Source organism: Dipodomys spectabilis, unplaced genomic scaffold (assembly GCF_019054845.1).
Source record: "Dipodomys spectabilis isolate Male_0828 unplaced genomic scaffold, ASM1905484v1 ptg000262l, whole genome shotgun sequence".
Classification (NCBI taxonomy): domain Eukaryota; kingdom Metazoa; phylum Chordata; class Mammalia; order Rodentia; family Heteromyidae; genus Dipodomys; species Dipodomys spectabilis.
In genome coordinates this window covers 5426083-5438591 of record NW_024870939.1, presented here as the reverse complement: position 1 = coordinate 5438591, position 12509 = coordinate 5426083, and the positions used below count along the sequence as shown (strand labels likewise).

The window sequence follows — 12509 nt, the reverse complement described above, 5'->3', positions numbered from 1 at the left end:
TAAATGTCTTACAGAATTCCATAGTGAATTCAACTGGTCCTGGGATTTTCTTTGTTGGAGAAATTCTGATTGCTTCCTCTATCTCATTGTAAAGTATTGGCTTAGTTAATTGATTTATTTCTTCTTGGTTCAGCTTGATCAATTTGTATTTCTCTAAAAAATTCATCCATTTCTGCTACGTTTTCCTCCCTTAGTGAGTATAGATTCTGGAAATAATTCTTTATAATTGTTTGAGTGTCTTGGGTATTTTTATAATTTTTACCAAGGCATCCCTGATCTTATTGATTTGGGTTTCTGCTCTTCTTTTTTTAGTTAATCTTGCTAGATGAACTATCCCAAATTGATCAATTTTATTTATTTTTTCAATAAAACAGCTTTTTGTTTTATTAATTTTATTTAGTTTGTTTAGTCTCTATCTTGTTAATTTCAGCTCTTATCTGATTATCTCACTCCATCTAGTAACTTTAGGTTCAATCTTTTCATGCTTTTCTAGCAGTTTTAGTTGCAACATGGCATTATTTACTTGGTCTGTCTGTGTTTTTTGATGTGTGCACTGAAAACAATAAATTTGGCCCTCAGAATTGCTATTGCCATGTCCCACAGTTTTCTTTGTGATATATATTTATTTTCATTGAATTGTAGGAACTTTGTAATTTATACTTTAATTTCTTCTTTAATCAGGTGTTACTCAGAAGTGTGCTGTTCAGTTTCCATGTATTTGAGTAATTTCTATGATGTGCTCTGTTATTAAGAACTAGTTCGATTCCACTGTGGTTGGATAGAATACAGGGTATTATGTTGATTCTCTTGTATTTGCTTAAACTCCTTGTATGAAATATGATATGGTCTATTTTGGAGAAGGTTTCATTGGCTGCTGAGAAGAATGTGTACTGGATTGTTGTTGTAGGACGAAAAACTTGGTAGATGTCAAATACTGCTGCTTGAGATATGGCATCATTTAATTTGGAGGGTTCTTTATCTGGCAATGATATTTAATTATTTGTAATTTGCAATTTTCTCTTGCTGTGATTTGTTCCAAAGAAATGTTTATTTTATTAACTTAGGTAATCAGGAGTAGAGGACATGAATGAAGGGGTGAAGGAATGAAGGACAAAGGCAATACTTTATTGTATATATCACAAAATTTAGAAAAGTAAGGGAAGAGGTGGTTTGAAGTGGGGCAACAATGTGGAATGGGATAACTGAAAAAAGATGCATTGTGTTCATAAGTTGCTTTGTTAAATAGCTCCTCATTTGTACTACTACTTAAAGATAATTTTTAAAAATTTAAAAATTCTCCTAATCACTTATTTATTTTTAAAAATCTTACCAGTTTCCAAGTTGATGGTCTACATAAGAGATAACACATGCTCAGTGAATAACAGGGTAGTTAAATTAGATGTCTACTACTTAAAATTAAAGAATCTAAAATACTTATATGAATGTATGAGATACCATGGTGAAATCCCAGCCACTTTCAACAATTAGGTAGATATGCTAAAGAAAATACTATTTTATGAAAGATTCACAACCTGCTAAATAAATAGAATCACAGGAGTGTCTTGTCCCTGGAATGGACTTGGTGCAAGTGGGAAGGACAAGGGAAGAGAATGAAGGTGAGTCAAAATACCTGCAAGTGTGAAAATAGAATAAATAACCTTATTGAAATAGGTGTGGGATTCGGGAGAAGGGGGATGAGGGCAAGTAACAGAGGAGATGAGTCTGATCAAGGTACATTGTATGCATTTATGAACATCTCAGAATAAAACCTACATGTACAACTAAATGATTCTAATAATTATGTGGGAAGAAAAATTAGCAAGGCATCTTGGTATCTAATAAATTCTCAAAGTTCATTTTTCTTTCAAATATATATGTAAAGGAAATGCTTTCATTTTTTACCATAAAATAGTTAATCAACAGTATTCCAGCACTGTAGATAGATAGATAATTAGTTATGAATGATATTATATCCTGATTATTTTGAACATATTTTCCATCAGTCAATTGTCTAATATACATACATTTTTGTTCTAATATTGTGTGTGTAATCAGTGTGTGTGTGTGTGTGTGTGTGTGTGTGTGTGTATCCACCCACTTGACTTGAGTCATCAGAGCCTTAAAACATCCTTACATAGCTCATTTTTACATTTTCACTTTGCCTTTTCTTTCTTGGTACTGGATATTGAACCCAGGATATTGCAATTGTTGAGTAAGCAGTGTGAAGTGAATTACATCTTAGCCCTCAAATAGCTTCGGCCAACATATTTTTTTTAATTTTAGTATTTTTTTAAACAGGCTTGATTCACTTTATTATTTTTGTATAAAATTCTATGTTGTAGCCACAGCTGAAGCTTGAGTCCTCTGCACCGAGATCCTGGTGTGGGTTTTCACAAGATGCGCAGTGAATTCCTGATAAGGAGATTTGGTGAATATGGTCTCTTTCCAGAGGTCAGGGGTCAGGTACTATAGGTCTTAGAGATGGCATCAAAGGTGGCTTTGGCGAAGTTGCCCAAGGTAGCAGCACAGCCCCTGGCTGAGGCAGAGCAGTCATGGATACCAGCCATCAGCAGCAGCTTCTTTGCCACAGGAGCTGACGTAATCCCATTGCCTCTGCGGAGCAGGAATGAGGTGCACCAGCACAGAACCGCAGCAGCCTGTCACCTTGCACGGGACAGTGTGAGGCTTGCCAATCCTGTTCCCCCAGTAACCTCGCCGCACAGGGACGATGGAGAGCTTGGCCAAGATGATGCCCCCCGAATGGCAGTGGCCACCTCCTTGGTGCACTTAACCCCCAGACCAGGCCATTGTAGTCGCCAATGGCTACGAATGCCTTGAACCTGGTGCGCTGGCCAGCTCGAATTTGCTTCTGCACGGGCATAATCTTCAACCCCCTCATCTTTGAGTGACACCCCAGGAAGAAGTCTTAGACTTCTTAGACAATCTCAGACTCCTTGATGGGCAGGGAGAAAAGGTAGATCTCCAGAGACTTGATCTTCATGTCCTTAACCAGAGGGCCCAGTTTGGTGACGGGGATCCATTCCTTGTCTTCTTCCTTGGGAGCCCCAGGGCCGGCTTCTACCACGGCCGTGACCTTGGCCCCCGAGGCCGCTAAGGAAGCCTCCACGGAAGCCGCCATGGCCTCCCAAGCCCGGGCCCAGTGACCTCCGGGCCCTCCCGCTGGTGTTTTCTTGGAGAAGAAGAAGCAAATTTTAGTAATTTTATGTCTGCATGTATTTACTTAAGAGTTTTTAATCTATTGAGAATTTCATTTTGCCATTAAGCAAAAACATATAAATAAATATATGAATATGTGTAGATGAACTGAATACATAAATATGCATTTATAAATAGAAATATAATGCTCTTTTCTCCTAATGATGTATTCTTTTTCTTGACATACATTTTCTTTAATATTATCTTTTTTCCCCTTTGTATTTATTATTAACTTACTTATATTCAATGTGTTTCTAGAACTTAAAAACTCTGTCATTTCTCTGTCTCTTAAAAATTCTTGCTATTTGACATATTTTTATACTTTATTAACTTTTTATTATGTACATTCTTTTTCTATGAAGTTGTAAGTAAATGTATATTTTCTTAATAAGAAACAAAACATTTTTTTAGTAGAATAAAATAATGTATCATGCCTTCCCAATAATACTAAATTTCTAATCTATTGAAGTAATGTTTTTAATAACTAATGGTTTTAAGTAGTTGTGTAGACTAGTTCCCATTTTACAAAGCAATTTAGGAATACAATATATCTTGATCAATGTTACCCCTTTCAACATTCTTACCTATCTTTCCCCTACCCACTCCTTCCTTTACTGTTCTTAATTATGTAGAAAATATTTTTGATTCTTGACTGCATTCTCTTTCTCTTCTCCTCTTCACTTATTCACTCATTTTTATTCTTTGATACCACCCCACACCTTTTGAGGACCTGCTTCCTGGTGGGTTCTTTTTTGTTTTTGTTTTTGTTTTTCCCTGAACTTCGACTTTGCTTTCTAAGGAATTATACTATTTGAATTCTCTCTGAATCTACTCTATTTCAGTTAATACATTTGTATACACTTGAAATAATGTTCTCTTAAAACAAATTTATTATTTGTTATATATTATGTATAGTATCTTTTCTCTAAAATTTCTTAGTGTACTTTATTATTTAATATAAACTTAACAATAATACTTTAGCTGTACATGTTAAATGATTTCTCATTAATGTCAGTTTTTAAATTTTTATCAAATCTTCCCTACTTTCGGGAGCTTGAAATAATTGAAAATATCATCAATATAAGTGAGGGATTTCTGTATGAACTTACTTTCTAGGAGCGGTAATATACAGCATTAGTCCACTTATATCTAACACATGACTCCTCAGTTTTTTTTAAGTTACTATATAAACAATAACTTGGTCATATATAACTTTATGCTGAACACTGAAATAAAGTACTGCTTCAATGTTTTCAACATCTAGTCATTGGTAAAGCTAAGCTAAATGTATATTTTAATATAGGTAAGTTATCTGTAGTTTATCTCTTCAAATTTAAATACTGATTCTTGCATTTATATTGAAAATGAAAAAAATACACTATATATTTTTGGTGATTGTGTCTTTCATTTTATCTCATACTTGAAGTACTCTTTTAAATAAACAACATTGTTCTCTTAAGAACTTTTCTTCTACTATATATATATAACTATATATATATATATATATATATACATTATTTTCCCTATAATTTATAGATTTCATTTTTCTAAATATTTCCATTTGTAATTAATTTGGTCCTATGTTATTTAGCATAAATAGTATATATTATATTATACTGTCAATTCCATATTTGAGGTAATGTCATTCATCAACTAAAATGATTTCAATAAGTTTTAAAAAATCACTAAAAGGGAATTTTAATAAAAACCTTTTGTTGGAAGGAGACTTCCTACTTCAAGTCTTGGTTCCTATATTCTGGAGCAATTACTTGAGTTATTTGACTTTATCACATTTAATTATGATCTTTCTCACTTGATATACTTGTACGATAATGATATTGACCATACTGAGTATATTAAGGAGTCAGTTTAATAGCATACAGAAAATGTGTACTGCTAGATACTGGTGGCACATACTTGTAATCCTAGCTACTCAGGAGGCTGAGATCTGAGGATCCTGGTTCAAAGCCAGCCAGGGCAGGAAAGTCCGTGAGACTACTATCTCCAAATAATCACCAGAAAACTGGAAGTGGCTCTGTGACTTAAGTGGTAGACCACTTGCTGAAGAGCTGAGGGACAACACCCAGGCCTAGAGTTCAAGCCCCACTAAGTATACTATTTTTAGTACAGTATTTATCATTATTCCTGAAAATCAGATGCTACCTTATATACAAAATACTTTTTTTTACTAAAACTCTTAAACCTCAATTTTATATAAGTAAAATTATAAACATAGCACCTGATTTTACATATACATAGATACACACATATGTATATATGATTTGTTAAGAAATTATAGAACTAAATATGAAACTTTAGTCTATAATAATAAAAAATATTATCCCTCTTAGGATGCATACCACATTGAAAACAAGATATTTATTAGATTCATGAATATACATTTTCCCTATGACTGGGTATTATGTTGTCTTTAGTTTCACAGTCATTCAAAAATCCACTATCACCTCTTTAAGTAGTTATATGTATGTCAATAATAATTACCTGTTCTACAACTGAAATTATAGAACTGAAATCATGAGGTAAATTATAATAATGCATGCACATCTTGGCTGAATTCCAGAATGTCATTTCAGTTTACATGCTCATCTGCATTCTGTGAATTTCTCAATTGATTAGAGATGATCAATTTTGAAACCTACTCTTACATAAGAAACAATGATATCCTTAAAAATCATTAAGATCAATAGAAAGTCCACGGATTGGGAGAAGATCTTCACTAGCCATACAATGGATAAGGGTTTCATATCTAAAATTTACTTAGAACTCAAAAAATTAAGTCCCCCAACAAAAAATCCTAAAAGAAACAACTGCCCAATAAGTAAGTGGGCAAAAGACCTAAAGAGAAACTTCTCTAAAGAGGAAATAAGAATGGCCAATAGACATATGAAGAAATGCTCAACCTCTCTAGCCACAAAAGAAATTCAAATCAAAACAACATTGAGATTCCACCTCACCACAGTTAGAAAGGCTAGATTCAAGAATTCTAATAACAACAGATGCTGGAGAGGATGTGACCAGAAGGGAACCCTACCGCATTGTTGGTGGGAGTGTAAACTTGTTCAACCACTTTAGAAAGCAATATGGAGGTTCCTCAAAACACTCCACATAGAGCTCCCCTATGACCCAGCAATCCCACTTTTGGGCATTTACCCAAACGATCACAAATAAGGCCATACTAAGGGTACCAACACAACTATGCATATTGCATCATTATTTGCAATGGCTAACATATGGAAACAAGCCAGATGTCCCTCAATAGATCAATGGAGCAAGAAAATGTGATGTGTATACACACATGCACACACACACACACACACACACACACACACACACACACACAGGAATTCTATGCCTCCATCAGAAAAAATGACATCACCCCATTTGTTAGAAAATGGAAAGACTTGGAAAAAATTATATTAATTGAAGTAAGCCAGACCCAAAGAAACATAATGGTTTCTCTTATTTGCAAAAACTAGTATATTTCTGGGACAAGCAGAAAAGGTCAAAAGCTATGTATATATGACCAGATAAGATGATTTTAAGTGAAATGGACGCCAAGATAGGGACGCAAGTGTTTTTTTTCTTTCTTGCTATTGTTCCTAAAGTATTTGTAATGTACCATGTCATTTTTTTGTTTCTTTGTATGTTCCTCCCCCACAGTATAACCCCTGTTTTCACTCTATTTAATGTCAGTGCCCTGCATCTTGTATATACACTTCTCTAACTTGGGGAGAGGAAGGGAAAAAACAAAATGCTTAAATAGGGATACAGGTTGACCCATTGTAACAATGAGATGCACAAGATACTATGTTGAAAAACAAACTTTACAATTTAAGAGGGGAGAGGGTGATGGGGGGAGGAGGTAGTGTAGTTGTGGAGGTGGGAAGGAAGGGATGGTAGGAGAAAAACAAAGGAGGAGGCAACAATGCTTGATAGGAAATGTACTCATTACCTTGCTCATGTAACTAACCCCTCTGTACAGTATTTTTACAATAAAAATATTAAAAATAATTTTAACATTAATGGTTCAAAAATACCTATTAGCTATCCGTATTTCCTTTGTAAGCCTATAATTAAGCTTCACCTTTATTTTAAAATGTTCAATTTAAAAACAATTATTTGAAAAAAAAATCTTTTACATTGCAAGAATAGCAATGAACTCTCTTTTATAAAAACTGTAGCTCACAATTTTTGATTTTTTTTCATTTTCTCCTTTTACCATCCATATTTAAAGCCTTGTACTATTTATATAGGGCATAATTATAAATTATTTGTATCTAAGACCTGCATCATTGTAACAGTTATTTTTATTTCTTTGTGCAATATGTACAGTTCACACAGTTGCCTGAAATGTGTTTTTTGCTGAATATTATATTTATGTCAGTGCTAATGTCCTCTGGGTTGCTCTCACGCTGTGATCTGGACCATGATCACAGCTAAAATCATTTAAGCTTTTATAGTATCTGGAACTTACACAAGTTCAGTTCAGACATGAAGTGTTATCTACCTACCCTGTGCCACAAAAGTCATTATTATCGCTTACTGGGACCATCAGGTATATGTTAAAGTGTTCTAAACTTAGCCCGGCTAATTTAAGCTCTATTAAGATGTGGGTTGCCTGTGAAGTATGTTTCTTTTTAGCTATATTCATCAATGCTAGAAAATTATTAGCAGGTAAGGGCATAGACTCTGTTCTGTGGTCACAGATGGTAAGGATGAAGAAATGCCTGTGATGCATTGAACTCTTTGAATCTATAGTCAAAAAGGCCATCTCTCAAAGGATTCTTTCTCTGGCAGACAGGGTAACTGTTGAAAGCTTTAAGGAGGGCAATAACATTCTTTGACATGCTACCCGAATTAATACCTGAAGTGAAGCAGGTCACTTGTAAGTGTGAGCACTTAAAGCTTTGAAATAGAAAACAGTGCCAATGTTTCTGAGATATTTATTAAGAGTTAGGATTTTTGTTTGTTCTACACTTAATATAGATACTAACATACAAAAGTGAAATCATGAACTAAAAAACCTTCCAAAAAATACACACACACACACACACACACACACACACACACACACACACACACACACACACGGGTTAATTAAAGGGTCAAAGTCCTAAGTCATAGTTGCAACAGTTGGCCTATTTCTAGGCACAAAAAGAAAAAGAAACTTTAGCCATTTAACTTTGGATTTGAGACTATAGACTTTTTTAGTCTCTTATCTTTTATTCTGTGTTCATTTGAAGGCAAAAAAAAATACTATTTTCTTTCCTGACCATGCTAATCTAATGATCTCAATTTTCCCTTTAAATATAACAGATGAGTTTTGTGCTATACCTTATGGAAGAATATTCTTAAATATGCAATACTTAAATTCATTCAGCCAAGAATATTTAATGCTTATTGTGTGCAAAGTTCACATGCTAATGCTGAAATCAATAGATAAGAGAGATACAGGAGTAATGGAAAGTAAAGTTAATTAATTTATTCATATAAATTGAGATTAAAATTGTATTTTTACCCCAGTACCATGGTTTAAATTTTGAGCCTCATGTTTCTTTCCCCTCTTGTTCAGTTGGCTTATTGGATAATCGACCCCACGAGCAATGCATCCAGCTCTGCTTTTGTGCTTGTTATTTTGGAGATGGAGTTTCCAGGGCTTTTCTGCCTGGGCTGGCTTGGACATGTGATCCTCTGGATCTCAACGTTTTATGTAACTAGGATTACAGGTATGAGCCCTACAGAGGGCTTCCTTTGACATGTAATTCCAGATCTACTTTTATGCCTCAGTTAAGTTAGAAGTGCCAGTATCAGGCCACAGTCCGATAACTCCTGAGTCCTTGGGGCCTCTTAGAAGCTTAATGAGTTAACTACAATTCCCTACTGAACAGAAAATTGTGTCAAGTGACTCCTAAATCTCCACCAACTACAGAGACTACATTGGTCAACATCTGGAAGTTATATAGGGCACTGTTAGATTCCACATGTCTGATTAAGATAAACCACCAAAGTCTTTGGATAGCAGAGTGTTGACATATTTTAATGGAAATGCACTTCTCAATTCTGATAGAGTGTAATAGTGTGGGCCCAGAAGATTTATCGTCTTAGTGAGGAAATGGCACAGACATCCTAATGGCTTGCCTGTAGTAACTACATGGGAGTAGCTGGTTGCACTGCTTGTATTTAATGGTATTAAGGAAAATTTACCTGAGAAAAGAATCTTGTAATATGAATGTTAGGAAAAATCTGATCAACATTTTTTAAAGATTCAAGTTTGTAGATAAGAAATTATTATATAGAGGCAAATAATTTATCCAGATATAAGGTAAATATATAAAAATTGATATTTATATCATGCTAAAATAGCACTTGAAAATATAATGGAGACATATCAAACGTATGTGTGTACATGCATTTGCGTATCATTATTTGATTAAGAAACACCAGAATATGTCTCTAGTACTTGGTGAAAATACAGGTAGGAAGAAAGCAAATGACTCAGACAAATGCAACAAATACATTAGCAATAAAAATGCAATGAAATGGATTGAAATAGGATTTGGTGCAATGACAGAGGAGATCTCATACCTCATAGTGTTCATATTCTGCTAAAGAGCAGTGTGCCAATATGTGAAAAGGCACTTAACATTCATATTCAGAATTCATGTTAATTGAAAATGAAGAATGCATACAGAGTTTTCTCACTCATGGAGCTGTTTTTCTTTTTTTCCTATTGTGAATTGAAAATAACAAAAATACGTAGGAGTAAGGACTGATGGTACCTATTCCATGTGTTCTGTAAAACAAAGACTGGTGTACCCTGAGGTCTCTGATTGAAGTAAGAATCTGATTGCTGTGGGAATATGGTTGCAAATTTGAGTAGAAAAGTTAAGAATCCATAACAGTTTAGGGCTGGCACATGAGGACAAGCCTTTCAAATGATGTCACTAAGACAATGAGGAGTTGGCTTCCCAAATCCATTTTCCTTTCTTCCCAGTTAGCCTCTAGCTCCAGCAAAAATCCAACCTCCTTTCTAATTATTTAGGTCTATCCCTTTTAGGTCTATCCTATTTAGGTCGATGTTGGAGTCACTGCATTTTACAAAAAGGATCATTCTCTTATTCTTCTTTCTTTTTCTTCTCTTTTTAGCAAGTCAGAGGTTTAAACTCAGGGCCTCATACTTGCTAAACACGTACTCCACCATGTGAACCACTCTTCCATTCCTTTGTCTTTCATTATGTTCTGAAGAGGGTCTTGAAAATTTTTCCCAGCCTGACCCAGAATTTTTCCATCCATACCTTCATGTAGCCGAGGTGACAAGTGGACCTCACCACACCCAACCAATTTATTAGTTGAGATGAAGTAATTCGTAAATTTTTGACCAGGCTATATTTCAACTAGACTTCTCTCCATTTGAGCTTCTAAGAATCTGAAATAACAGACACGACTTGGTCTCTTGTTTTCTTCTTTCTTCTTTTCTAATCTTTAGATGTGATTTAAAACATTATTAAGAAGGACAGAATAAAGGTTATCTTGATTCCCTAATGTTGTATCACTTCCTTCCAAATTTAGAATGCATCTTATTAGAATTACAATTAGAAATTACCATAATTAGACTTTCACATTACCAGAAGTGCTAGTTATCAATGTATTGCCCCTTAAAGTCCAAATCCATTGTTCTGTAGTGACATATTTCATATAGGTCAGCAATAATAACAATGTTAGGAACCACCATAATGTTAAGTAGAGTGTTTTAGAGGGACTTTTAAAATGAAAGATTGTTACCATTTTTTATGTACTCCTCTGTCTAGGCTCATACACATCTCAGTGGCTAGCATCTGTCGTTGTGGACAAAACTGTCATTGTGTGACTTTTCTAAAAGTCAGGATGGGTTCCATGTATTTAATGCAACTTGGTCCTCAGACAGTGACAGATCATGATGTCCTAGGTAATGAAATAGTTGAACCCTCTACTCATGTGTTGCTTCATCAATCAGACAGGAAAATCTGTCAATCTGAGAATGAAAATAATCTGGCTTGATACTCATGATGGAGAATCCAAGCCTCTCATCCAGTGCTCTGACTGAAGTCAATTCACAAAACTTGTATGGAAGGCTCTCTGTTTTTGTTTTGTTTTGTTTTGTTTTGTCAGTAATGGGGCTTTAACTCTGGGCCTGGGCACTGTCCCTGAGCTCTTCAGCTCAAGGCAAGCACTCTATCACTTAAGCCACAGAACCACTTCCCATTTTCTGGTGGTTTATTGGAGAGAAGAGTCTCACTGATGTTCCTGCCGGGGCTGGCCTTAAACCACAATCCTCAGGATCCTCAGATCTCAGGCTCCTGTGTAGCTAGGAGTACAGATATGGACCACCAGCACCTGCCTAGGCTTGGCATTCTTAAGGAGGAAATGTATGCTAATTGGCAGTAGTGTCTCTCTCTCTTTTCCTTCAATCATTTTCCCAAAAGGTCTATTTACTGGAAGGACTATGAAAAGTCAAGATGTAAAAATGATTAACCGTGAAAGATAAAGAGTTCAAAGATCAGCCAGACCACCAGTGGCTCTCACCTGTAATCTAGCCACTCAAGAGGCTGAGATCTGAGGGTCACGGTTCAAAGTCAGCCTAGGCAAGAAACTCTGTGAGAATTTTATCTCCCATAAACTACTCAGAAAAAGCCAAAATGGTGATGTGGTTCAAGAGATATAGCTCTAGCCTGGAGAACAGAGAGAGGCTCAGGGACAGAGCCCAGACCTTGAGTGAGTTCAAGTCCCAAGACAGAAAAAAAGAGTGAAAGATGGAGAGGCAAGAAAAAAAGAATAAAAGGTAAATGACCAACAAGCTAAGAAAAAGAAAACCTATAGGCTTTGCACAAACAACTAACCCCAGGCTTAAAGTGTTGCTTACCTTGCATGGATCTAAAATGCCACTGTTCTGAAGTGAAATCTGGTGAAAAACTACATGAATGGATGGCTTATAATAGGCACAGATGTGAAGATGCTGGTATCTCATTGAGAAAACCACCAAAAACCTCTGTATGAAAAAATTCTATAAGTCAGATGGACAAAAATGGAATAGCCTTCTTTTTTGTTCCCTATGTGTTTTTTTTTTATCCCCTGTTGTCACTGTATTTGATTTTGGTAACTTGGCCCTTAGTATAGTATACACATTTATTTGAATTAGGGAATGGAAGAGGATCAACAAAATGGTGAGACAAAGGACAAAAGGCGAACCAATACAATAGTTTCAAAAGATAATATGTTGGAAATGAACTGTACAA

At 35.1% G+C, this 12509-nt stretch overlaps 1 pseudogene; it reads right to left on the bottom strand.

The window, feature by feature from the left end:
* Positions 1-2331: 2331 nt before the first annotated feature.
* The window catches only part of LOC122125158, a 123668-nt pseudogene continuing 113490 nt past the window's right edge, over positions 2332-12509 (bottom strand).